At 39.8% G+C, this 25,410-nt stretch overlaps 1 long non-coding RNA gene across 2 annotated transcripts; it reads left to right on the top strand.

Annotated features, from left to right (window-relative positions):
• The first annotated feature begins 921 nt into the window (after positions 1-921).
• LOC129349416 (uncharacterized) lies at positions 922-25,410 on the top strand. 2 transcript variants are annotated; one of them, XR_008602418.1, is made up of 3 exons: positions 922-969; positions 21,892-22,050; positions 22,989-25,410. It is a non-coding gene; the product is annotated as an uncharacterized LOC129349416 (long non-coding RNA). The 2 variants fall into 2 exon arrangements; XR_008602417.1 differs by lacking the exon at positions 922-969 and adding an exon at positions 21,601-21,679.

Below are 25,410 nucleotides of genomic sequence, written 5' to 3'. Positions count from 1 at the left end.
GGCCTTTGTTGTTTTCCATCAATACCATTATGTCTATTCTGTTTATATAAGTGAGGCTCCACTGTGTTGCCAGGAAGTAGTGTCAGTAGTGTTTGTCTAGACATGGCCTACCCAGAATGCTCTTGGGCATTAATTGCGCTCAAAGATGTTTCGAAATGCTGTCCGTTGGTTACTTTCCTTTGGCATTGCTTTTGTTTGTTCATGTTGTTCCTGCGAGAATGAGATTATGTTTCACTAGTCAAGGTTTCATCAATCATTACTCAGCTCTGTATTTTGTAACAGACACCATAAAAGCAACATCACGGGGGAGAGAAAATGAGAAAGGAGAGATTCAGAGAAACAGTCATTTCTCTCTGCTGGAACCAAGTGTTTTTTTTTCCTTCACAACCACCATATCATTTGTAGTGGAATCTTAAAATTGGACCTGTGAACATCTTTGAATCCTTTGGAGGGTAAACAAGCCTGCATTGTGGATGGGAAGGAATGGCTGTAAGGGGAAATTGAAGGAGGCTAAACAAACACAAGAAAACAGAACAGAAAAAAAACACCGTATTCACTCATAAAGAGAAGCTTTTGTAAAACATTTCCATGAGACAGACTACCTTTCTGTACTGTTCTTTATGTTTTACTGCATCTCTCTCATCCTACTTTTTAAAAAAATTTTAGTTGGACAGTGATGGTATCTGTAGAATGCCCCAGTGGCTATGAGCAGAAGGAATCCAACGTAGCTTAAGACAAAGGGAGAACAATATATAACACAGAGAACTAGAAGAATGAAATAAAAACTGAAGTTACAGGTGCACTCATTACTGCTTTTTATCACTGGACTGACCTTCATGTTTGCTTCCAGAACTCAGTGTTAACCATTTGTTTTGTTCAGATATGTAATAACAGTTTCAGTATGTGTTCTTTCATTTTTTTAGAATTGGTTTCTGATTCCTGGGCCACACAATTACAGAACACAAGCAGGTAAGATTTTAACTATTCATTTAACAAGTCTGAATCCCTATGCAACATAAACAGTGTTAATATACTAACAGTGAGGCCCTTAGAATCCAACCTTCATGTGGAGCATCACCGCTCTCTGTCTCTCTGAAGTGATGTAGCATAAGTAAATGCTGGTGTGGTTCGAATTCAATTCAATTTCAATTCAATTTTATTTATATAGCGCCAATTACAGTCAAATTGTCTCGAGACGCTTTACAGAACCCATATGCCTGACCCCCAGAGCAAGCCAAAAGGCGACAGTGGCAAGGAAAACACCCTTTTAACAGGGAAAAAAACCTCGAGCAGAACCCGGCTCTAATGTGGGGGGACCCATCTGCCTGCTGGCCGGGCGGGTTGAGAGGGACAGAAGAAGTAGAGAGGTAGAGGTAGAGATAGAGGGATACAGATAGAGGGGTAGAGATAGAGAGGTGGGGGGGTGGGACACAAGGACCATAAAACACAGCCACACATCTGAAGCATCCAGCATCCAGCTCTGGGACCAGGGACACTCGGAGAAAGGACACAGAAAGAAACAGAGTGAATGTAATGCAATAATGGTATATATAGTAAATACATAGGTAGTTAGAGAAGGGCTCAGTGCATCCAGAGAGGTTCCCCAGCAGCCTAGGCCTATAGCAGCATAACTAGGGGCAAACTAAAGGGACGTCAAGAGGGGAAGTCAGTTGTGCAAATGAAAACACCAGCTCACCCCGTCAGGGTCACCCAGTCAGCCCTAACTATAAGCTTTGTCGAAAAGGAAGGTTTTAAGCCTGGTCTTAAAAATAGAGAGGGTGTCCGCCTCCCGAACCCAAACTGGGAGCTGGTTCCACAGGAGAGGTGCCTGATAACTGAAGGCTCTGACTCCCATTCTACTTTTAGAGATTCTAGGAACAACAAGTAAGCCTGCAGTCTGAGAGCGAAGAGTTCTGCTAGGGTAATATGGTACTATCAGGTCTTTAAGATATGATGGAGATTGGTTGTTAAGAGCTTTATATGTCAGAAGAAGGATTTTGAATTCTATTCTAGATTTAACAGGGAGCCAATGAAGAGAAACCAATATAGGAGAAATATGATCTCTCTTGCCAACTCCCGTCAGTACTCTGGCTGCAGCGTTTTGGATCAGCTGTAGATGTTTCAGAGAGCTATTGGGACAACCTGATAATAAGGAATTACAGTAGTAAAGCCTAGAAGTAACAAATGCATGGACTGAGACATCGCCATCGTCTACGGTCAGCAGCAGCTCTAATAGCCTCCGTATTTCCACTTCCTGTGAGCTCTCTGATGTTGTCAAGCCAACTCGCTGCAGGTCTACCTCTCTTTCTCTTTCCATTAACCACCCCTTGAATTACTGTTTTCTCAAGGCAGTGATGTGTGGTGTCATGACCAAAGTAGTTGAGTTTCTTTGCGATGATGTTAGTCCGCAGTGTTTTTTCAACTCCTAGCTCTTTGAGTACAGATGCGTTTGTTTTCTTGTCTGTCCATGGTGTCCTCAGGATCCTGCGATAGCCCCAGATTCGAAAGAATCCAATCTCGTTTTATCTGCTGACTTCATAGCCCAGGATTCGGAGTCACATAACGGATGAAAGAAGTTTACTTTTCTATAGCTTGGTCATGTATAGGTCTTTAACCACCATCAGTAGAGGAAACAGCAGTTTTCACAGTGAAAGAGCTGCAGTTTTCACAACTGGACAAGACACATCAGGTTAGGAGTTCAGCAGGAACATGCTTGTTTTCTCCAACATTCACATGGTTGTGCACTGGAAATAGGATCCAACCCCTAGAGTTGGACTGTCAAACAAACTTCTACAACTTCCTGAGGTGTTTAATGAAAAATGCAAACAACCTGAATTGTGTCACGATGAAATGTGAATGCTCCAGTGTGCAGTACAGTCACACAACGCAGTGACTTCATAGAGTATTTTTGCCACAACAACACAGTGTCACTCTAAAGCAGCTCTACTCACCACATCTGGCTCTCATTCCCAATATTCAATTTAAGTTGAAGCATCACTATTTTGGCGAAGTATGAGATCCATCACGGATGTTTTTTTGTTTGTTTGCTTGTTGTTGTTTTTTTTTTTACATAACTGGACATCCAGGGAGTGTTAGAAGCACTGCAGAAGCACTGGGAGCAGTGTATAACTTTTTTTTTTTTTTTTAATCAGTAATCTTATTTACTTAATTTAAATCCCTGTGCAAAACAAATCAGTTCCACGCCAGGTGAAAGCTTTCAAAAGCAGCGAGGATTAAACATGGAGGAAAGTCTTTTTTGCTAGCCAACGCGCACAAATATCCACAGCAGTAAACATAATAGCTTCTAAACAGACAGCATCATCGTCCAGATTGCCACACGTCTGAAAATCAAGACGATACATCACTCAGCTGATCATCAGTCGGAGACCCTTGGAATGGAGGAGGAGTGATGTGGCAATCAGGGAAAGCAGCAGATATGCAGTGTCTGACAGACTGATTTGCATCTTTATGGTGAATAATACTGCAGCAGCAATAAGCTTGAGGTTAAATGCCATAGAGAAGGTAGGAAAGTGAAGTACTTTCAAAGTACTGACAGATGGATTAAGAGAAGGATTGTTTTGTTTACTGGTCTATAAAGGTAAAACCTCTGTATTTGATGACATACATCATACATATATATCTACTTTAAACCTTGCTTAGGTTTATTGTCCAAGACCCATACAATTTCATTGTTAAGTTTTAAGCAGATCTGATGAACAGGACCCAGTTTAAGGGTCTTTCTGGGGTCTACAGCTCACAGTTTTGCTGCCTGCAGTCAGAGCTTCTATTACTATAGGTAACCTTCATCAAAGATGAATGTACAATTCCACATTCTGACAGTGGGCATTGCAGCAGTACTTCAACATTTTTCAGAACCGGGAGCTCTTGCTGTTTCTCTTTTGTTGTTGTATCAGTGTGTGATCCCTTTTCACCCAATAAAAGGCCCTCAGGGTTACTAACTGCTTCAACTTTTTTAAAGTTTACTGTAAAATACAACAACATTCATCAAATGTCCTGCGGTGTCTGCATGTTTTCTTAGTTTTATGTGGAACTTAAGAATCAGTGCACAAATTGCTCTATTGTATCACTGTGATAGATTGTCTCAAAGTAACACTTTCTGGGATGCCCTGCTGTGCATTTCAGATTTTCTTTCAGCAGAACCTGCTCTCAGGAACGTTTTCAAACATATCTTATTATACATTTCTGATTGCCTCCACTCTCTGAGGCTCTCTGTTGGAGGCACCCTGCAGGGTATGTCTGAGGGTGTCTGGGACCAAGTGGTTGACCACAGCTGAGCCCTGCCAAGCCATTGTAATGTTAAAACAACCACTGCATTCCTTGCACTGCAGTACAAGCACTGAGCCAGGCTTGGAAAGTTACCAACCCGGGGTCATGATTTCCCAAAAGCTTCTTGGAGCTCAGATAATAGCAGTTCTGCTGTAAAACTAATAGATAAAGATCATCTTTGAGTGAAAAGGACTTGTTGAACTTAGGATTGGTTCAGTATGATAACACTTGCAACCACCAGATTGAGATATAAAACACAGCTTTGGCATGTGAGCGTGATTCTGTACTGGCTGACAATTTCAGACATGTTTTCCAAAATCTGCATGCATTCCAGGAATGAGCACACACACATCCAAATTACTCTTTTAGTAGTGCTAGTTTGCCAAAGCTGGGAGGCTATAAACTGACAAGTCTTAGAATAATCATCACCTTAGAGCTGTCCTCTGATTCTTGTCCAAGCCATGACTCTGGAAAAAAACGTTCTACTTTAGGGTCAGAAATTAAAGAAAGGCCAAATGGAGTAGAAGTTTTTACATGTGTTGGGAAATATGCAGTGTAGTAAGACAAGAAAAGGCCCCGATGATAAAGAAAAATCTCAATCATGGAGTCTATGGTAATGTTAAAGCCTCTTTAGTCTAAGTTTATTTTAGCTGTAGTGTTTCACACCTTTCCAGAGTTACTTCCCTCACATCTTCTGATTTCTGCACAAGTGTGCTTGTATATCAACAATGAAAGTAAAGAACTAAAACTGAAATAAATGTGTATCAAAAATTAAGTTCTGTTTAGGACCCAAAGCCACACAAATTACATATTTGAAGAGTTTTATAGTTTACGGGGCAAAGTCAAGAATATACAAAGTTTGAACAAAAGGGTATAAGGCTGTCCCTATAAAAATCAGATATAGTATCTGATTTGAATTTGGCCACCATCCACAAGATTCCTTGTGCAGCAATACAGCACTTCTGCAATACTTGTAACACTCGCTGGAAGTCCTGTCATGTAAATATATCAAGAAAAATCTGCAGTGAGCGGTGGATCTCTTCAAAACGTGCCTTTCAATTTGGATTTCATTTTGAGGAAAAGTAAAAAGTAAAAGGGGGCTAAATTTGGTGTGTAGGGCGGGTCAGGAGCAATAATTGAGTTGCTGTGACTGGGCACATGGTGCATTTCAACACTTAAATGCCTTTGCGCCACTGTTCAGGTCATTTGTGCCGAATGTTCTCCATCAGACACCTCAAGATGTTACAGCAGAACTCTGACAGTGTGACTCTGGAGGACCAATTCATGGTGCACAACCACTGAAGAAAACAACTAGCATGCTCCCTACCTGGTGCACGTTGTCCAGTTTTGGAAACTGGGATCTTTCACTGTCAAAATTGTTGTTTCTTAGCTGCAGATAAACTTGTCTTTCCCAGTGGAGATCTTCCACGTGAAGGTTGACTTGTCCTGGCTGCTGACTGAAACAGACACAAAGATCTCTTCTCAACTATAGTTTGAGGTCATTCTGACTCAAAGCAATAACTGTTTGTGCGTGACCCTGACTTACAATGTTCAGCCTCACAACTTTTCAATCAGCCCTAATACAGCATTGATATTTGGTGTCTGGCGCTCATAGCTCTCATGATGTCTTGTTAACACAAAGGGTTCAGATTACTATAACAGAGGAGCAAAAGTAGTCCTCTTCCTATTCTTGAGCACATTGTTTGATTCAGCGCAGATGTTCATTTCTGTCTTCCATGTACATTCCTATGTTTTACAAATGCCGCTCTGTAAGATTTTCTTCTTTACACAAAATTTTTATTTCTCTCACTGTCATCATTTTCATCTGCGTGTTTGTACATGTGTGTTTTCCTTCCCCTAAACATTATTCAGAAATGACATTACAACATATCGCACAGCCAGAATACTTAGCATATTTTCACATCATATTGTAACTAGTTAGCTTGCAGACATTATACACAGCAGCTGTCACTAAGTGAGAGTTTGGTTCTAAATTCGTGATATTTTGTCACAGGTTGTCTTTGGCTCCCAAATCTCCAAAAAGGTCTGCTTGGTAACACATTTCTCAGTGTGATTTAGGACCACCATGCTAGATTGATGAGTTGCGATTTCTCTTCATTGGTCTCACTATTGTTGGCTGTCATTTCAGAAAAAAAAATTTAAAAATTAGAAATGCAGTGTGAAGTGGTCTTGCATATTTAGAACAAACCATTCATGTGTGATGTGGACATCAACACTTGCAATAACAAGAAAAGCACTCAGAGAGAGCAGTACTCTGCCAAGGCTGCTCAGTAGTATCATTTCTGACAGCTGAATTCTTGAAAAAAATTGGCAGAAATCACAGCGTGATAGAATGTGGCCATTTAATATAGATGTGCCCACAAACAAAATGACCTTGTGCTGAGCACAGGCATGTGTTATACATGTGTACGTTATGTACGGATACCAAATCACGTGATCTAAATATGTAGCGGGCGGTGGGAATTGATGGGACTCGGAAACACCAACACAATTTAATCAATTGTTCCTTGTATCATTTCCGACAGATAAGTCCCGATAAGTTCACAACAGTCGATTTGTAGTAGGATCGTAATCATGTGATCATCAGCAGGCAGCTGACTTATGTTCATTTGTAGTCATAGTTAGTGACGCTGTGCCTCTATCTCGCAATGATACAGAAATCTTCAACAAATCCGTGGATCCAGACTATAAGCTGCATCACTGCCAAAATCTAATGAGGTGGTCCTTGTGTCATTTCTGACCTTGACTGAAAATTTCATCCAAATATATTGGCCTGTTTTTGAATAATGTTGCTAACAGACAGACAGATAGACAGATGGACAAACAGACAAACGTACGCTGATCGTCACATAACTCCGATGAGGCTCTGGCTCATTGGCCAGTAATAAGCATCATTTTGGAATCATTACAATCCCCCTTCGACACAGACTAAGGGCTTGAAATTGATTCTGATTATATTTATAGGGGATTTACAGCATGGTACTTTTCCTGGAGCATTCTCCTCAGGGTGGCTGGATCAGCACTGGCACTGGACTGTTACCACTCTTTGCTGTGCATGATGATATACTATAGATTTTTGTATGTAATGCATTTGCTTATAAAAGTGCAAAACAAAATGCCTATTGACATGAGGTGTCTTTCAGCAGCTCAATTAGTTGTCTCCACAAAGAATTTGCCTATTTGTTGTTGTTGGTTTTTTTTAATTACTTGCTTTTTTTACAAAGTGGTACACTAGCAAAGAGAATTTTTTTATCTGGCTGAATCACTGTATGTGTGTGTGTTCTCCATCATGCAAGTTCCTCATTAACCTGAGATTTGAACTTGTGACCTCCTCAGTCAGCCACATTTCCAGTTCGCTGTGCCAGTCCTCTCACCTCAGTGCCCAGCTGACTAACAAACTAGAGCCGACTCATTATTTCTGCTGCTGGCAGCGGCTCTGTGGAACCCAGGACCTGGAAACTAAATATCTCAACCTGAAGCTGTTTTACGTATATAGCTGCATTTATAAGCCACCGGTGGAACTTTTACTGTAGCTTTTCTATTCTGTTTGGAATCATGTGTTCTGTTGAAGGTCATTTATTTTCCTGTAGTAAAAAGGTCTCTGTCAGGCCAGCACTGCGCTCTAGTGTGATGTTTTTTTTTTCCATTTCATCTTTATACATTCATATAAACATACAGTGATTAACGTACAGATGATTTGCATAGAGCAAGATTTGTAAACATGCGATCTGAAGGGATTGCTTTGGATTCTAGATCGCGCCAATCTTTGACCTGTAATTGAGCTTAACTTCCTGCATGTTGTCCAAATTAGATACTGCAAGGTTGACAGTACACACAGTCAGAAACTTGGCAGACACACAGCGGCACTTTGTGTCGGCTGTAAGCCTGGTACAAATCCAGCTTTGGATATCAGTTCGAGGCTCCTGCTGTTTCAAATAGACCATGGTTCATATACAAAAGAGCATGCATTATCCAGAGACACAAACAGACACTAAGTCATCCCTCTCTCACTTTAGTCCTCGTTTTCCTCTTTTTTCTCACATTTATCATCCCACGTATCTCCCCGGTTGGCCGAGCCCTTCGAACTGACCACACACTCACACACTCGGCTCATTCAGCAGGTCAGATTGAATCTTTTATGTGTAATTACCACAGTGCCATGTCCTGGCAAGTGTTTGTTTGAATTGGACAGGGTTTCAGAGCATCCGCTGTAACAGATGATGAGGCTGCTTGTCTGTTACAGTGAACACACATCTATGAGAGGCTGTGGCCAGAGCAGAATACTTGACTTCCACACACACATGCATGTATAACACGAGAGCATGTAGTGCTGAGCACGTTAATCACACAACACCTTGCATATATGCACATCTGTATACATATCAAGGAAGCTGATGATAAAATACTCTAGCTGTGGCAGATTTAGTCTTATTAGCTCTTCGTTAATTTCAACAGGTTTCCTTCGAGGATGTGGCTGTTGGTGAGATCAGTCTGATTAAAGGGAGCAAGGAGCAGCCAGACTGTCTTTAAGCAGACCTTTGAGAGCTTAGTCTCAACCATCAATCTTGCAACATTAGGTGCTCCAACCAGCAGAAAGGCTCTTATTTGATTGTGCTGCACGTCTGTTTTTGAAAAAAGGGTGTAGATTACAGGCTCTGAAAGTTTTTCACAGCCTAGAACCTGGCTGAAAAATCACTGGGCCTTCATCGGTGACATCCCTGCAGCCCATCACACATTCTGGGCAAAGCAATAAGGTTGGTTTAAGAGAGGACATGGATTTAGGCTGCAGTGTTAACTAGCATCCATTGTACTGCCAGTAGGTGTTACTAAGTGTGTTTTAAGTTATACTGTCTAACATCCATCTATCCATCATCTATACACCGCTTAATCCTCATTAGGGTCGTGGGGGGGCTGGAGTCTATCCCAGCTGATATAGGGTGAAGACAGGGGACACCCTGGACAGGTCACCAGTCTATCACGGGGCTGCATATAGAGACAATCAATCACACTCACATTCACACCTGTGGACAAATTAGAGTTACCAGTTAACCTCAGCATGTTTTTGGACTGTAGGAGGAAGCCGGAGCACCCAGAGAAAACCCACACATGCACAGGATGAACATGCAAACTCCATGCATAAAGCTTGAGAGAAAGATCTTCTAGCTGCAAGGCAAAAGTGATAACCACCGATCCACTGTGCAGCCCATACTGTCGAACACATATGGAGAAATTCTTTGTCACGTTAAATCTCATGAGTAATATCTTACATGACACAAGTGAGATCATATGATGAGTGGTATCCTGCATTCACATCACATGGGATAGGAAAGATACCTGTTTTAAATCAAAACAATTGTGTCAGCAGACAGAATTTGGAACACACAGAGAGGCCTGATGGCCAAGTTGTTAGATCACATACTACATGGACACATATGTGCTGAACAGTGGGTCACCAGATTAAATCCTGGCTAGGTAGAGGTCACTGTGTGTCACTGCTTGCTCTGTCCTGTCCTATTAGGCAGCAGTCAGTGATACAAATATGTCTGGTGATAAAGCTGTACAGACTGACTAATGGAAGAATGGCTCCTGGGTAACATGTCACGTTATCACCTGCTTAATGTTTCATCTACTAGTAACAACCATCGCTGATTTCTTATGGTTGCTACTTTTTCCACTTTTGCATTATGGGGTGTTTGACTCTGTTGTTAGGGGTATATTAAGAGAACATTCAAACCACTATACAAAATAATTGACTCTAAATACAATCAACCTTGCCTCCAAGAAATTAACTTCATATATAATGAGCTGTTTTCCAAATTGCTTTGTGGTGGTAAACGTAATGGGTGCCTTGATTATGTTTACAGGCAATGTTTTTGTAATGAACTTCTGAGTTTGTACAGACAGCAGACATACAAAGAGCACAACTGTCGCTGCAGAGACCAGTGTTTACATCCATCCTGTCGGGTTAAGGTTACGGACGGACTGTGGCTTCTGCTTAACTGTAAATATGCTGCTTGTCTCCCAAGTCACAGTGGACTTTTTCAGTAATAAACCAGACTTTTCCCTAACAGTAACCAAGTAATTCCATCTCCGTTGAGTTTCCTTTAAAACATATTTGTTGCTGCAAATCAGTGTCATACAAACATAGTTTATGGGAGACAGGCTACACTACATAGTGGCAATAATGGACTATCATGTCTGATGTTTCAATTTACTACTGCAACACTTGTTGCAAAAGACTGAAAGATCAATATTTTCACCAAATGTTACACTAAGATGAGATTCCATTTCCAAATCCCATCCAGACAGAGCAAACATTTGGTGGTGATAGCAGACTCAGAACATGCATTGAGTGTCGACTAAGCTACTGTGGGCTGTAAACTAGTTAAGAACTGGTGCCGGAGCCAATAGCATTTCAGAACAGACTGAATCAAAACTCCTGTTAAAATGTGTCTTTCTACCTGTATGTCTACATGATCACAGGGGCTTCTTGCATCTGGGTTTATAGGACTTTTTTCAGGGAGCGGGTGCTTTCAGCGCTGAGGCCTGGGATAATGTTTGTTATAAAACAGTCCCTCTCCTGGGATATCTGCTTACTCCTTTGCACAGGAATGTACAGAAATTGAGACCCTGGAAAGACTTCAGGGTAGGGCATCTAAGACAGGAGAGAGAGGTAGAGACGCACACATGCACAGAGAGCTGCATGAGTGTGTCTGAGTTCTGTCTTAAAGACAGAACTTTAAACACTACCACATGCTATGAATCCAGCAGCGGGAGAGACACACTGTGCGTTTGTGTGTGTGTGTGTGTGTGCTTATGCAACCATATGGATAACAGTTGGCTCTATGCATGGCAGAGCGTGTGTTTGTGTGTTTATGTACACGTATCAGAGTGTGTCTGAGACTGAGAGAAAGCGAGGGTGGACTGAGAGTTGACTGTTTTATTATCCACTCTTGATGGCTCAGACCAATTATAAGAGTGATTAGGCTGTACTTGGCAGAAAACCCTACGGCTCTGCTTGCCTGCTTAAAGTCAATAAGGAACGCCGCCAGAGAGTTAAAGTGTTGTTTAACTCAGTCACTCACACAGTCAAGATGATGCTTATTACAATGAACAATAGTTCTGTGGGAGAATTATGTAAGAAGAAGTGTGGCCAGGTCCAAAATGTGTTTTCCAGAAACTGTCATCATCGTCCAACATTTCCTGGTTAGTGTTTCTTCTGTGGTCAGACTATTCTTTGCACCGTGTGTGTGTGTGTGTGTGTGTTTTCTCCGAGCTAATTTCCACAACTGTTATATGAATGTCAGACCAGTTCTGGACATTTCCAAGAGAGACCATTCATTCAGTAAAACGATCCCACATCACGCTCCACAACCACAATGAGATGAGAAAATCACATCCAGCGCATTTCACAGGCTGATTTAGTCCAGTAGATTCATAGAGAATTGTTTATGCGAATGCAGTGTCTGTGTACAGTACATGTGAGTTTGTGTGTGTGTTTATATGTGCTTTTGTGTGTGGTTCCCTCAAGTGCCGTGTTTGACACTTATATCCGTCTAATGACACGGGCAGTTCTCTACATGGCTGTTATTTTTGAAACACCTTACCCATTTAAGTGTCCACAATTATTACTAACCAAAATTGACTTAAAGTGGAACTTCACACCCAATTATTTCCTTTGCTCTGGACGTAGTCACAGATTCTTGTTGGGGAGTGATGTTAATACAGGTGACGTCCAACAGTACACACACTGTGCATAAACACACTTTTTTTACCTGCTCAAAATGAACATGTATATGTCTGATTTTAAAGTTTAATTCAGCTGATTCGAGCTTACCAAAAGGCCAATTCACGTGAAAAGTTTTTTTGACATCCTTCACACAGCCGTCTCTAAAAAATGGACGAATGGACTTCCATTTTAACAAATGTATCAGTTCACTCTAACTCCTCTTAACTACCCCACACATGTAGCTACTGGCAGCGGTAGAAAGCCTGATGACGAATGGATTACATCAATTACATAAATGAGTTAAATATTCATCTTCAGTGGCCATAAACTTGACACATAATATTAATTGCGCTTCAGGGTGTTTCTTGCACCTGTCACATTTTTCCTCACTGTGGGATTATGTGACGATCGGTGTTGGTTTGTCTGTCTGTTCACAACATTACTCAAAAATGGATTTGGATTAACTTTTCAGGGAAGGCCAGAAATGCCAAAAGGACCGATTGATTCGATTTTGGCAGTGATGTGGATTATAGTCTGGATCCACGATTTGTGTATTATTGACAATGGCACAAAGTCACTGAAACTATGACAAGTGAACACTACGTCAGCTGCTTGCTGATGATCACGATTGCGATCCTACTACAGAGTGGCTGCTTTGGACTTATTGGGACTTCTCCATCGGTAATGATACGAGGAATGAGCAGCCTTAGTGGAGTACTGTGCTCTCTGAGTGTTTTTCTAGTTTTCACTGCTATATAAAGTCCTGTGCATGTATGGATACAGCAGAAACAAGGTTAGAAGTACAGGGGGTCCTCAGTTTACAACGTCTTCGACCTATGGTGTTTCGTCATTACGTCGGAACTGGTTACGTGGAACTAGTTGGCAAGCTAAGCGGACGAATATGTTGTCACACAGCGAGCGAAGTGGATGAATACGTCGTCATGCGACGCTGTAAGACAGCTTTGTTTACAGTCACCAGTTGTACACCACCTTAGATTGTGCTACATTTGCTAACCTTTTGCCCTTCGTTATGGCTCCCAAGCATAAATCAGACTCTTCTGATGGCAGTGCTTGGAAGAAAGGGAAAGCCATCTCCATGAAAGCGACACTAAAAAAAATGCTCGGAACAGGGCGAAACACTGACAAACATCGATCAAGTTGTAAAAACAGTGCAGCATATTGTAGTGACCCTCTGTGATGAATGAGTGAGACTTTATCTCATTCTCTGGTCATTTATTGAACCTCCACTCAGGCTATTGTGGGCCATAGCCAACGCCACAATAACTACAAAAGCCTGCTAACTTACCTAGAATTAGCCACCATTCCCAGCTCTCTGTCGCTCTACACACACTACTGCTGACTCTCAGCCAATCAGAGGTGAGCTAACTAAACATGGCATGTTCCCTGACATTAGGTAAATCTCGAACTGAACAATAAACATTGAAACCTCAACATCAACAGTATCAGTCCGTTAAAATATTCTGTTATCTTCTCGTAAAATGACTGCATGAAAGTCATTGGTATTCATGACTTCTCCGAAGAACTGATCAATATTGTGATGCACGTAATGGCTTTGTTTACATTTTCACTGGAGTTCTGACTTACGGCGAAAATCGACTTACCCATATGTAAATACATCATGCTTCATCTGTATATGAAGATATACCTTGTCTTTGTTCTGTCTTTATGTTTAGGCTTATTGTACTTCTGTTTTCTTGTCTTGCTTCTTCCTCCATGCCTCTTTTGTATGTAGTGGCTGTAACATGTAAATTTCCCTGGTTAGGGATCAGTATAGTTTATCTTATCACATATTATGGGAAAAACAGGTTTGAGCTGAATTTAATGACAGTTTACAGTGAATCTATGTAACTTTAGTTGAGCATGTGACTAATGAATTCATTTTTTTTCATGTGAAAGGTAAAACTCAGTTTTCACTTGTTTTACTTATGTTACATAATGTTGCCTGAGGGCTTCTTAGCTGTGATCCTGTCACACAGAAGTGAGTTGAAAATGATTAATGGGTTCTCTTTACTGTGGGGCAATTAAAAGAATATGAATACTTAAAGCATGTGATAGATGTGAGTGAATACCAGTTCAGCCACTTTGGGGCTGTGGTCATCACAATGCACACTTGTACTTGGAAAGAGTACAAGAGTTGTAGTAATAGATGTTTATGTAACTTGTCTCTGGTAATTTTTTGGATTATTCACACACTTCACACCATAGTTTATAAGAAGGCAGCAAACATATTCCCCCAGTACTGTATTCATGTGTGAAGAAAAGGTTATGTACACAGTAAAATTTCAGCTAAAAATATATATTTCCTCGCAACATTATCCATAAGATAATCTCACTGAGATTTAAAGAAGACTTTTAAAGAAAAAAAAACTTTCTTCTTGTTGTTTGTTTTTGTCAGATGCTCACACAATGTGAAAGGGGTCGCTTGTAATCTGAGAATTATCACATGACAAGAGTGGTGTGTTTTAAAGGTGTTTTAATGTAATTTAGCACATTGTTTTGATTCAGTTTCTCTTCTCTCAAGCTCTCAAGCTGATTTCTAGAACCAGCAGCAGCTGGAAATGAGCTCTGTTGAACCCAGTGAACTCTAGCTAGCCAATAGAAAATGGCATGAAATGTTAGAGACAGGCAATTGAACATAGTGAAGCACTGAGCAAACAAAGAGCTCTATGTGTACAGTTGGTGGTGACCAAAACAGAGCTAAAAGTTGAGTGAATACATTCTTTTTTCCAAGATGATGAAGTTTCTTAGAGAGTTTGATGCATGCTGGGAACTATGTAGATAAGCTAAACCAACACATTAAAGAGACTATTTGAGGGTTAATAAGTAGAAAAAAAAGCCACTTATCAAGAGCGGCCTTTGGTCTTGCAGATAGCACGGGTTTGTCTAGGTTATCTGATATCTGTCTACAAGATTTTTGCTACAAATACAGTAGATATGAATACAGTTTTATGAGTCCAAAAAACCTCCAAAAAACTATTGGACAAATTACATTTACCAAAAACATCTGTTTCTGGATATCATGCCTCGGTTACTTTGTATATTACACATAAAGCATAAAAAGTGTCCATAGAGAGTTTTTTGCTAGATAGAAGATCCGATGATTGACATAGAAGAGAAAATTCTGCACTTTTATACAACATGCAGATCTGTTGCCACCCATCATATTTCAATTAACAATGTTTCAGTCAACTGAATTAATTTAAATGTATATGAACCTCTTGAAAACAATATAGTCATGCATGAAAATAATGTATCTTATCATGGCCTCACTTACTGGTTCATCTCACTCATTCCTGTTTATCGTTAAATCACTGTTGGTGTGTCTCTGGTCTGAACTACCACTACTGTTACTGAAACTACATGTGTGTGCAGTCTAAGTGAAGTTTCTAATCTGCTGTACAGATCTGGTTTACCATCTGCAAGTAAGAGAGCCTGATTTTTGATTGATTATATCAAGCAGAAGCCTGAGGAGCTTCTGACTGGGACTCCAAATGCTACTTGGCAAAAAGAAGAGGAGATTTCACTCTCAAGCACATAAGAAATGGTGCCCATGCTCTGCTTCTCCCTTCCTCACTGTCTTTTCTCATCAGACACATTCACTTTCAAGCCTTTCCAATGTGTGAGTCATAGCAGAAAATAAAAGGCGGTTCAGTGACATTCTTTTGCGTCATTTTGTCTACTCATGCTCGGAGTGAAACAAGTACATTTCCAAACAGAAACAGCAGTGAGGAGAAAAGCCTCATTCAGGCTCGCACTTTCACAGTCAAAGCAAAGCCACACAGAAAGAGAGAGAGTGAGAGAAAAGAAACAGTTGTGAATATCACGTAGTTCTCGGTGTTGAACTCTTTCACCCACCTTATCACCTGGCGCTCTGTGTGTGTTAGTGTCCACCGGTGCAACACAGGTACTCGACTCCCTGAGGACAGATAACGTAAAACTATTCACAAACCATCGGCAAACAATATAAGTGTATTTGTTCTTTCCTAATTTGCAAATTTGGTTTTGGAAGAAGACACAGGAAGGACACGCTCTATGTCCCGGATCAGTTGTTTTTTTGGAAAACTGATGTGGAAGTGATTTGAGGATTTACATGGAGAAAATGACTCTTACAAATGTGTCCAACAGTAATAGAGTACAGTGGTGTTGTGCTGTTTGGAAATGATCTGTTCAAATGAACAAATCTTTTGGGAGAACACGCTGTACCGCATGAGCTTCTGCAAATGTCTCAGTTGAGCTCTCGTGCTAGGGTACACTCACTCACTGACTGATTCAATTCATGCTCGCTAAACATTTCTTAGAGATACACTGGCCTGATCCCAATCTCCACCCTAAGGCCTAAACACTAAACCCTCACGGACTTAACAGACATCACAGCTGTAGTGAGGACTTAGAATTGTTTAAAATGGAGGAACCAGACACACTATTGTGACAAGAAAGTGAAAAGAATTTGTACTCATCTTTCATGAGTCCAAATTTTCTCCTCAGCAGATCACTCCGTGTTTGTGACCTTACAAGCTTTACAGTTGTGAACAGAAGTTTCTTTACATCTGCAAAGACCATGTATATCTCCGCAGTCTTGAGTTTCCAATGACTCCTATAATTCTTAATTTGGTGGAATCATTGAAACACATGCATCTTTGTCACAAACAAACAAACAATCATACTTTTTGGTTCTTTCATAGCTTTATTCTAGGTCTTCTGGAAATATAACAACATCTGCTTTGTCAAAGATATTTATACAGCAGCTTGAATTATCAGCTTTGGTGATGTAGAAAGCTGAGTTAATCAAGTTGTCTTAGGAACATGACCTCTTTATTGATGAGGCTGCTGTACAAGACAGACATCCTTCCTCTAGAAACAGCACCATAAAGCTTGACTGAAGTTTTTTGCTGATCACATGGACAAAGACAAGACCTTCTGGAAGAAATTTTTGTGGTCAGATAAAATAAAAAATGGAGCTATTTGACCACAATGACCAGCAAAGTAGGTAAAGCCTTAAACCCCAAGAATAGCATACTTACCTTCAAGCATGGTGGTGGTAGTATTATGCGGGTACTAGCATTTACACAAAGTAAATACAATAATGAAGGAGGAGGATTACCTTCACATTCTTCAGAAAAACCTAAAATCATCGGCCAGAAGGTTGGGTCTTGGATGCTGTTGGGTGTTCCAACAGGACAATGACCCAAAGATACATGAAAAGTTGTAAATGGAATGGTTAAATCAGACTAAAATTAAGAGCTAAGACTGGTCTCCCCAAAGTCCTGACTCAAGTCTCATCAAGAACCTGTGGTCTGGGATGAAGAATCATGACTGTGTTAGAAAGCTAACAAATTTACCAAAATCAACTGGAAGCTTGTAGACAGCTACCAAAAGCTCCTAGTTCAGGTAAAAATGACCCAAGGGCATTTAATTAAGTATAGTTAAATTAAATGCTGTATGTACATTATTGACCCAGCAGATTTTGTCATACGGGGTTATTCAGAAAGAATGAACCAATTTCATTGTGCAATATTTTAATAAGGAAAAGCAATAGAAAACTCCAGCCAAGTCACCAGTACTCTACTCACAATCAACTTTTATTTGAAGGTTAAGGTCATCAAATGACATCGAATAACAACAGCGATCAACTCAGTGGATCGTGATATGCTGATACGCATCTGGGAGGAATTCTCTTATTGCATTGATGTTGCCCGTGCTGCAGGTGGTGGCCACATTGAACACCTGTAAGACAGGAAATAAAAGTTGATTGTGAGTAGAATACTTGTGACATCGCTGGAGTGTTCTATTGCTTTTCCTTATTAAAATAATGCATCATGAAACTCGTTCATTCTTTTTGAATAACCCTGTATTTAAAGAAGGTCTGTAAAAAAATCTATGAAAGAATCATAATCCACTCTATCATAGAACATTCAGATAAATAGGAGTTATTTGAAACTCAGAACAGCCATGCTAGACATGGTCTTTACAAGTGTATGTAAACTTTTGTTCGCGACTGTATATATTTTCATAGAAAGCCATGAACATGACTAAATCCTTGTTAAATGCACAATAAATAACTGAAAGAGTGAGCAGCAAAATTCTTCTGTACTGATAAACTCCATGCTTGATTTGTGTAATAGTTTAAAGGGACACGACAACCATGTTTATACACCAACAATTTGGGATTTAACTATGGACAAGTCACTCAAGACAATCTGCAGATATGTGGAGTCAGAAGAAGGGCACGTAACAGTGTCAAAAAGTCGTATCAGTGCAATCATGCACTTTAGGACAACCTTGAGCTCTCAAGCACTTATACACAAAATCTGTGAGTCTGAGTGTGAAGACCCGGATTTTCCAATTCATTCTGGGATTGGATCCTGTTTTATGAAAGACAGGGTGACAGCAGAGTGTCTCAAATCCTTTTACTGTGTTCATGTACAGGGATTCATTTACTGATCCCACTACATACTGAACATGAGCCCTGAGTGACAGTGAGCCGCTCAGCCTGCCAGAATCAGGCCCAAGTCTGAAAATAAAACTGAACTGTAGATGAAGTAAAAAAGACTTTTAAAATGTGTGTTCATCTCCAGTATTCAGTGAAGAAACTTTTAAAATATCAAGAATCAGGAACAGATTTGGATATGTTTTTCAGTGTGGCTCCAGTTTAGTCTCTGGATGCTGGGGTTTATGAAAAATATACATCTTGAGACCTTGTTTCTGCTCAGTGAGACGTCATGTATTTAACAATTCATTTTTTCTACTGATTCTAATGATTCAGGACACCAAGTACAGGAAGTATGAGTGGGTAAATGTAATTATGACATTCTAGCAACATAAAAATACAAGCAGTAACCGATGTGCAGCTGTTGTACTCTCTTGTTTGGTTAGGCCTCAGTGACAGCAGAGTCACAGAGGGCTGGTTGTTGTTTTTCTCCTCTGCTGTGTTTTACAACCTTCGCTGCTCTCTGGCCTGCTTCTCTTTGCTCACCCCAGGCGACTGGCTCCGTGGACGAAATCAAAGTCTCTGCTCTCTTCATTATATAAGAGCACTGCTTCTCGTTATCACAACTTCTGAACTGTCATGTGCCAGCTCAGCCTGACAGCGTACAGATGAGCCATTCTTCTTAGTCCTATTCTTGGTAGTAGTATTAGTAGTAATGTTATTATTATGATCATGAAAAATGTACACAGACAACCACTTTTCACAGCAAAAACAAGACTAGAAATATGTAATAAGTAACATTTGCAAACATTATAAATTTGACCAATTTTTGTTAAAAAATTGATAATGTTAATGATAAAAAAAAAAAATTAACAGTTAAAGTAACTGCAAATATCGGTATGGCTCATGTCATGTGACAACATGCATTTGCTTACGTGATGTTGCCTAGCAAAGCTCTACCTATGGGATGAGGAACCCAGACATCAAAAACGGCCACGGTTTATCTGATCTACATGAAACTTGACACTGCATTACCTTGGGGACCCAGCAATACAGCTTTCAAGTCTAAGATAGATCAGATGTATGGTTGTCAAGATATGAGGAGAAAAGCCAGACACACAGCGACACAGAGTAAGTGTTTGAATTATATTTAGGCAAGTACACCATCTGCTTAACCCTGTGTTATCCTCATTTACGGGCACCAAAAAATATTGTTTCCTTGTCTGTAAAAAATTCCAAAAATTCAGCAAAACAAATCCCCAAATTTCTGAAAATTTGCAAAACCTTCAGGAAGAAAATTCCAATAGTTCCTGAAAAGTTTCCCTAAAAGTTTTATTTTAAAAAATCCCCCAAATTTGGCAAGAAAATTCTTGTAAATATTTTCAAAAAATGAGTAAAAATCTTTAAAAAAAAAAAAAAATCCTAAAAATATCTAAAGTGATTCCATATATATCAGTAATATTTTCTTTGAGAACGTTCACATAAAAATCAACCAAAATCCAGTGAATTTCGCTGGATTTTGGTTGATTTTTTATGTGAAAGTTCTTAAAAACATTTTTAACATTTCTTTTTTTTCCACCAAAAAATGTTCAAAGATTTCCCCAAAATGTTGAAAATGTGGACATCAGAAGTCTCACTGTGAATTTTTTATTTTTTTTTCACACATTTTAAAACTTTAAAATGGGTCAATTTTGACCCACAGGATGACATGAGGGTTAAAAGGTGTTTAAAAGGGCTGATTGCTTGGCCACCAATAGTACTGATTTCTCAATGTTATCGACCGGACGCTCATCCAAACTACTTCACATTGTGTTGAGCTATCAGACTATAACATCAAAACCCAAACTAGCTAATGCCTTTTGAGGTTAGTAGGTAACCTGCCCTGTTGAGAGAGAAGGATAACTCTGACTTTCTTTTTTCCATGGCTCAGAGTGTAACAATATTTAGATATACTTGACTGGTTATAGCATGGATTCACTCCGTCACTGGAGTAATACGCAGGTGACATCAGTGGCAAATGTGTGGGGATTGGAAAATAAGGGAAATGATTCACAGACTGTACCAAGTCTGCAACATTATGATGATTCTAACAGCCTGTATCATTTTAACTGGAAACAAAACAAGACAGGATAGTATACTCACCACATAATGCTCTGTTATGCTTTCTCTTTAAGTGCTTGTGTAGCATTAGTAATAGTGTGATCAATCATTTCCAGTTTGCAGTGCTTACAGAGATCCACATTATTGTGTCTCTGTCAGAAATGCTCCCAAGGCTGTTTAGCTGCAGCTTGCTCTCTGGGAGATTTATGCTTTGATTTGATTTGATCTTGTGGCACAGTTGCTGAGTCTCCCCAGTCCTACTGCGATCACCAACTGCCATTATAGTTCCCTCTAAGCTGCGCGCGTACGCAATTGCGCACTGCTGACACGGTCTCTGCACACAGAAAATCTGCGCTGCGCACAAAAAAAAAATCCAACCTAAATTGTAAATAAAATAAACACGTACCAATTCATTCTGTGCTATTTTTCAATGTGAGTCAGTGAATGACCGGTGACTGGCTGCTGCAGCCAATGATGCGATTCACATACGTATTTACCATAGACTGTATATAATGGTATTTACGCAGCTAATCAACGTCAGGCGTCCTTATGTGCAGCCACCGTTGTTCTCATAGATATGAATGAGTAGATAGGACACGCCCCTACGGCGAGGCTAAGCTAGTGGGGGCAAACTTTCAGTGCATTCCGTTGATGTAGACGGCGTGAAAACGGAAACAAGTAGGCTGGCATAGCTCAAAGACTGAACACAGGGCTCCCAACCCAGAGGTCCCTGGTTCGAGACCAGCGGGTGCCATCCTCCTCCAAACCAAAATTGCCAATTATGGGGCAGTGGTGGCGCAACGGTTAAGTCTCTGGACTACTGATCAGAAGGTCAGAGGTTCAAGCCCCGATGTGGCCACTGTTGGGCCCTTGAGCAAGGCCCTTAACCCTTCCTGCTCCAGGGGCGCTGTACTGCAGCTGACCTGTCGCTCTGACTCCCCCAATTGGGGAGAGATGCGAAAATCAGAATTTCCCCTCGTGGGATTAATAAGGGATAATAAAATAAAATAAAGTATGCCGGCTCACTGTGCTGCATACAGTTACACACTGCATCGTACGATTGAGACAAGGAAACTTGGAATGACTTTTCATAGGTGATGACTGGGATTACAGGCAATTCTTTAGGACTGCTCTCAAATAATTGAAATGTTACTAAACAAGGTTATACTTATCAAATTAAATAGCTCTGGTCTCCAGTATATTGGCGAATTCGGTTCTTTGTACTTAATTTATTAGCATGATTTCTTTTTAATATGTTGTGTACAGACTTAATTACTTCTCTGTCTACTTTTCTTACTCCATGTAGGTTTCCCAGAGACTATGGGTTGAGGAGGAATTGGAAGTTTGTCGGCTTAGACCTGGTGTCATTCCATCAGTGTTAAACTTCCCGGCTCATCTTGGAAGAGTACGTGCCAGAAAGACCACGACCAAGCAGCCTTGAGATCTTAGGCAGCGTCTCCCTCAGGTGGGTGTCAACAGTGTTCACGGTCAGGTCTGTGGTAATCCTGTCAAAAAACAAAACAGAAAAAAATCTAGATTATAAATCAACATGGAACCAAAGCACTCTGTGTATAACGCCATAGTATAGGATGGAGTTCAGAAAATGTCAAAGTATAGTATGCTTTACTCAAGAATAACATAGTATGGCCTGTAGTTCATAGTATAGCATGTTGGCAAGAAAAAAAAACAAAACATAGATTATTATGTGGTTCAAAAAGCACAAAATGATAGGATGTTGCCTAAAATTGTCATGTATGATATGTGGTTCAGAGAAATGTCATAGTGCAGTATATTGTCAAAATAGTATGTAATTCAAGAAAACATCAGAGTATAATATGTCATCTAAAAAATGCCATAGAATAATAATTTCATTGCAGAAGTAAAAGTATAGTAACTTTTAAAACTGTTCGAATTCTTATATGTTGCTAAAAAAAGAAAACAAACTAAAACAAAAAAAAGTAACAGTAATATGTCAATTAAAAAAGCCTATAGTATAGTGTGTCGCCCAACAAACATCATAGTATAGCATGTCGCTCTAAAAACGTCACAGTATAGCCTTTAGTCCACAGCTGTCAGTAGGTGAGGAGCAACACAAAAACAGTCCAAACGCTGGTTTCCAGAGGGTTAGACGAGTATTTATTTGAAAGAGTAAGTTTACAACAACACAACATGTGAGGGGGTTAAAAACAAATGGGTGTTAGTAAAATAAAAATAAATAAACAGAACTAAAAGTGAACTTCATGTTGACATTGATGAGCATTCCAACCAGGAACAAAGTAAAAGATAATCAATACGAAAAAAACTCTTCCTGTTCACCTCTTCAAGCCCAAAAACACACCACAGTAGCACCCTTAACTAAAACTACCAATGGGTTCCCTGTTTTCCTTTCTGAACAATTCAAAGGTCTCTCTCTATCTCCCCACACATCCACCAACCACTGGAACACATCTCCAAAGTTCTGCCGGGCCAGCTCAGCTTCCCCTCAGAAGAAGTGCTGCCACCTGCCAGATGAAGGAGCCTTTTGAGAGGCAGCTGGCATCGTGATTGGACTGTACTTTGGTCTGTTCCAATCCAGCTTCAGCTCCAGAGACGGCAGGCGGGACGAGTCAACGGAGGCCGGGTGGATGAAGGCATGCAGCTGAGTACAATCTAGAAAACAACAGAGGAGGAGTGCAGTGGCCCAGGAGTATGTCTCTTAGAAAACATCATAATATAGCCTTTGGTATGAAAAAACGCCATCATATACATCGTATATTGTACAAATAATAAGTCAAAGGAAAGAGACATACATTGTAGAATTGTAGTAATTGTGGGCTGACTGATTTACTGATTATCAGTATTTTATTTTTTACTGATTTATGGTAATAAATACATTTAAAAATGGCACTACTTTGGCTCTGAACCTTTATCTACCTGTGGTCGCTCTGTCTTCTGGAGTGATTTGATTGTTTATACATCACGAATAAAACTCCTTTAACTTAACATCTGTAAACAAAACAAAAACGTATCAACAAAGTTTTCTGTTAGAGTTTGTGTTCTTCTAAGTTTAACTCCAAGATTTTAAATACTTTCATTTACTGCAAATGATTATCTACTCCAAATGTCTCACTAATAATCATTATCAGCCTTAAAAACCCACAAAACACCCCTCTATACTTGACCACACTTAGTACAGTCCGGTTCCCCCTTCTATAAATCTGCTTGGAATCTTCCACTTCCTGTTTGTCAAAGTGGCCTTCTACCTGGACAGGTTTTGTTGGAGCTCATGCAACAAACATTTTGGGTAACTGCACTTTAATATGGATGGATGACACTGAATTAGAGTCTGTTTTAATGAGACTGAGTTAAGATGTGTAGCTCTGTCATTAAATAGTAAATTATTTCTCAGAATTCACAGAGAAAAGTCTGAAATGTTTGCTAGGTTAGCGTCCCACATGTTCTTTGGCTCAGCTAAAGCTAACTCTCTCCAACTTCTGGATCTCTTGAGTTGCTTGTTGTTAAAATATCTTGCTGTAGGTGCTGAAGCTCAGAAAGTCTGAGATGTTTGTTCAAAATAAGCTCATTCTCAAGTCTTATCTGAACTGTCCTCTTTTCTTTGAACTTTCCCTAAACTTAAGAGTTAATGACAGAGCAGCACATCCAGACTCAGTCTCATTTCTGTAGAGATTAAACTTCAGTGTCATTCATTGATGTTAAAGTGCAGTTTTTCAAATGTTTGTTGCACATGCTCCTGACCAAACCAGTCCAGGTGGAAGACGATGTGAAGAGAAAGCTCCAGAGGATGAATATCACACATTTACGTTGGAAATAAATGTCCTTTAATTAGACATTGTCATGCAAAAGTTGGATTTCCCTTCAATGATGTTCAAATCTTTGTTGAGTGTTTTGTTGATGTTAGTTTCTAAATGTTTTTTGACACTCGGCCCCAAAGATTAAAACCTTCTACGGCTCACAAGCTGCAACAATTCACACATTATCAACTATCTTTCTGACTAAACTAAGATAAAAAAGTGAAAAACTGCCTGATTCCTGCATCATGAATGTAAATCTTTTTGGTTTTTATGACAGTAAACTGAATATATTTGGGTTTGACATTTTATAAACCAAAACTAGAAATGAATTACTGGAGAAAACAATCAACAGATTAATAGTCAAAGAAAATGTGTTTTCCAACATATATGGCTGAATTACTCCAACATTACAAGATACATACAATTTGAATTCAATTTTATTTATATAACGCCAATTACAGGTCAAATTGTCTCAAGACACTTTTTTAAAATATTTTTTGTCATATTTAAAATATGACAACGAAGGAAATTTAAACCTCTTGACTAATCCAATTTATTATTTGGTTTTTAAGAAACTAATGGACAATTAACTTTCTCCACTAAAACTAATAAACATGAGGTCAGATAGAAGGAAGAGTTTTAAATACTGCAGTCCCACGATGACAAGAATAAAGTTTGTCAACAAAAACTAAATCTGCTGGTGGATTCCATTAAAGTCCTAATAAATGATAATAAAGTGTGATACTAAAGGTTTGTGGTGCTAAAAATCTCAAAGTAAAGATATCAAGTTGAACATCTGGATGGAGGTTGATAAAAGTTGACCTTCTTTCATTTCTCTGGAGCCGACTCCATGGATTTTATGGATGGTGGTTAAAGACCTGCTCTTCTTGTGGTGTTCCTTCTAGTCGCTGTAAAAAGTCAGTCCATCCTGGCCGACTTCAACACCTCTTCATGACAACTTGTTCTGCCTCCGACCTGGTGGAAACCCGGGAAAACCCGTGGAGACTCGAAGAACTCGTGGAGACTCGAAAAAC

The sequence above is a fragment of the Amphiprion ocellaris genome, chromosome 8, assembly GCF_022539595.1.
Source record: "Amphiprion ocellaris isolate individual 3 ecotype Okinawa chromosome 8, ASM2253959v1, whole genome shotgun sequence".
Taxonomy (NCBI): Eukaryota; Metazoa; Chordata; class Actinopteri; family Pomacentridae; genus Amphiprion; species Amphiprion ocellaris.
Note: the sequence above shows the minus strand (reverse complement) of the source record. Positions and strands in the feature narration are given on the sequence as shown.